General features: G+C 42.0%; 1 long non-coding RNA gene across 1 annotated transcript; it reads right to left on the bottom strand.

Moving 5' to 3' along the window:
• Positions 1-560: 560 nt before the first annotated feature.
• LOC116195121 lies at positions 561-3,192 on the bottom strand. The gene is made up of 2 exons (XR_004154585.1): positions 1,991-3,192; positions 561-883 (listed from the first exon to the last, which is right to left on the bottom strand). It is a non-coding gene; the product is annotated as an uncharacterized LOC116195121 (long non-coding RNA).
• Positions 3,193-3,624: the final 432 nt, after the last annotated feature.

The following is a 3,624-nucleotide window of genomic DNA, read 5'->3' on the forward strand; positions in this document are numbered from 1 at the left end:
GATCTTCGTGCCCTTGAATTGAAAAAATGTGTTTGTGTGCAAAGAAAGCTGAGATTGTGTGATGCGGACCGTCGAGGTCGGTAGCCATTATTGATCATTCCCCTGGATCCTCCAGGGTCATGTGGACTCGGAAGGAGCCGAGAAATCGGACCCTCCGCTCTGAAGTAGTTTAAGGAGAACTCCAACGTTCCAATTTGAGCTACTCAAATCAAGCTCATACTTGAGTTAGGACACGCAAGTCTTCCCTAGATGTCCATGTTACACATATTGCATGTCTCGTTATTTTATTAAAGTGTGAGTTTTGAAAAGGGCATGGCTACTAGCTTATGACATGTCGACGCGATTACAGATTATTAGTCGATTCGTGCAATTTCATTGAAGAGTCGAGTGAATCGTCCAAATTATTATACGTGTTTGGTTGGTTAAATTGAGTGAATTTGTCGAATGCTTTTGCTTGCGAGCTTCGAGCAGCCGAGCCGGCCATTGCTTGACCGTTCTATGAGAACTCTAATTCCCGACTGTCCTGGAATTAAATCCAATTTTAAACCGACTTTATATGATCAATCTGAATTCGTGCGGAGTTTTAATTAAAAGCGATGAGCACTTCAAAACATACGAATCATTGGCAAACAATCATATCAAGCTCATCGAATCCACTCATCAAACATCGAAAGACCTATCTCGTGATACTAAGGTAGAGATTTATACTTAATCACAAGAGATTCTCGAGATGAGCTAGCTCGGGAGATCCTTGATTACTGAGGACCAAGGCGGCCTTCAAGTCAGGAATCCACCTAAGCCTAGGTAAGTCTCCACGTCATCTTCGAGCCCCACCAGCATTGGCCTACTATCTTCTTGTCTCTCCAACTTTCTTCTCTTCACTCTAAGGCTCGAGATGACATGCAAAACAAAAAAATAAACACGTGATAATCGAGGTAAAGACAAATATTTGAGTCGTGGACAGAATCGAGAATAAGACTAACGAATTGAGCTCCAAGACCACGATTCAAATCTGATTGCGACTTTAAAGTCCCAATAACTTGAATCAATAACACCTGGAATGGCATGAAGCATTAAGAGAATTGATCTTAAGACATCTAGGCACAATGACTCATATATTTACTTGAAAGAGACCAAAACGAGCCTCTAAGGTCCTCAACAAAGATTGATTAGCATCTGAAAATCCTTCACATCGATTTTTATGAGACTAACAAGTCATGGAACATAATAGAAAGGTCCAAAAGGCATCTAGCCATGAACGCGATCCATTTCATGATATTAAGGTGCAAGAAACATGCCTCCAAGGCCTCAAATCAACCATGTCTAAGCACAATAATAAGTCGTCGCAACCGTGCCATAACAACCCACTCTAAATAAAATATCACCATATAGATCCATCATGCAATCGAGATGATTTTCAATCATGAAAAGTATTTTAAACATATTCAAATCGATCAATGAATCATTACACAATTCTACCATGCCTTAAGCCCAACCTCAAGAGGTCAAAATCAAGATGAACTATCCCAAATCGATTGAACCAATACCAAGCGATTCAGCCGATGACAAAAACTCATCATTATATCTCAATCTCAAGACATGCTCAAATCGATTAATGGAACATCGCGCATCTCATTCCATATCTTAATCTCGGCCTCAAGCCTTCAAAATCACTCCAAATGACCCCAAATCGAACAAATAATTGATATACCATTCAAGTCTCGCTACCAGCCGTCGAAATTGAATAAACAAACACAAACCAATTAATGAATTATCACCCATCCCAGCTCCTATCTCAAACTCAATTTCAAATCACCATAATCATGCCACATACATTTAAATCTATCAAGAGTCAATTATGCAACTCACCCTTATATCAATTTAACAATGAGGAATCGGCCTTAGGCCTAACTATCCTGAATGGGGTAGGAAATTGAAGTACATATCAGACCAAGTATGAGCAGCAGAGCTCGAGACGGATGAGGCTCACCTAACTCTCTCTAAGGATTGGGGATGAACGTGGCTAAGTCCAAGAGGAGCCACTCAAGGCTCGATGCTGCAGTGTTGGTAGCTCAAGAGCTATCGTGGGCTCAGGAGGTCGTCCTAAAGCCATTTCTAACCATAAGAGGGGAAACTCCAACCAGCAAAAGGTAGGGGAAAGAGCAGTAAAACAGAAACGCAACCGGCAGAAAGAGAAAACAAAAATAGTGTGAACAAGAGAGAAGAAAAGCAAAAGACTTAGCTCGGGGACCTCGATGAGGACAACTTAGGAACCGATAGCAACGATAGGAAGGTGATCGAGGAGAAGCAGCAACGGATCGAGTTAACTCGACGACCTCATGGACGAAGCACTGTAGCTCGGCAGCCTTGGGACGGGAAGCACAGCAGCTCGACAGCTCAATAAGGATCTCGAGGGAAAGCACAGCAACAAAGCAACTCTGTGGTCCGTGAGCTCGAGGATAGCAGTTCACCAACTACTAGGAGAGGAGCTGAGGTAATAAGAAGCATAGGAGTGACAACAGAACAACAGCTTGAGGGAGAGAGACCAAGGACAACAACTCAAGCAACAACTGAGGAAGGAAAGGAGGGACAACAACTGTTTGAGCTTGAGGAGCTCTAAGAGACGCAGCTGCCGAGGATAAGAAAGGAAGGAGAAAGAAGATGATGATGAACTGAGATCATGGTCGAGAATGGCTAAGGAGTAGAGGTGAAGGTGAATATGCTGGTGATGATGATGGCATGAAGGGTAAGTGCCGAAGATGATGAGGCTGTATGTGCTATCTTTTTCCTTTGATCGAGAGAGAGAAAGAGAAGAGAGGATGATGAAGAATCCTGTCTACCACTTGCTGGTACTGCTTTTTGACCGAGAGAGAGGAAGTGCATGAGCTGGTTTTTCTATGTTCCGAGAGGGTCAGCCAGAGAGTGAGGGCGAGAGAGGGAAAGAGAGAGAGGGCAAGGTCAAGAGATGGCAGTAGAGGATGGGATGGAAACAACAAGGGATAGAGCTATTGCAGGGACCAGAACTGTAGAGAGTTACCGAAGAAGAAGAAGAAGTGGGTTGATGGAGATGAAATGGTAGCATGAGGATGGATTTACAGAGGAAGAAGCAGGAAGTTGCAAAGCAACTTGCATCGGACCAGCAGAAGAAAGGAAGCGGCCAAAGAAAAGAAGAACAAAAGGGAAAAAAAAAACCAAGAACAAAAAGAAATCTTAAGAAAAATGTAGAAAGAGAGGGGGGAGGTGCATGGAGTTGGCTGGCCCATCAGCCACCTTATCTTCTTTTTTCTTTTTCATTTATTCATTTTTTTGTTAGCTTGTACGGGCATTCATCAATCAAAATTCAATTTCTCGGGATCTGTTCACATTTCCGAAAGAACGTTTTTGAAATTGAGAAATTCAGAAAATAATCGGCTCTATTAGAATTTCAATTTGCATTGACGGAGATCGAATCTTGACAAAAATCGACATCGGGCTTTCATAACATGTCAGTCGTAATTGCTTGATTATTTTCGAATTTCTCATATTTTCAATCGAATATCTGAAAAACAATCGTAGACCATCACTGTATTCAGAAAAATTCGAGGGTTGATATTATGCAGATAAATATTTGTCGGTCCTAAATAT

The sequence above is a fragment of the Punica granatum genome, chromosome 2 (genome assembly GCF_007655135.1).
Source record: "Punica granatum isolate Tunisia-2019 chromosome 2, ASM765513v2, whole genome shotgun sequence".
Taxonomy (NCBI): domain Eukaryota; kingdom Viridiplantae; phylum Streptophyta; class Magnoliopsida; order Myrtales; family Lythraceae; genus Punica; species Punica granatum.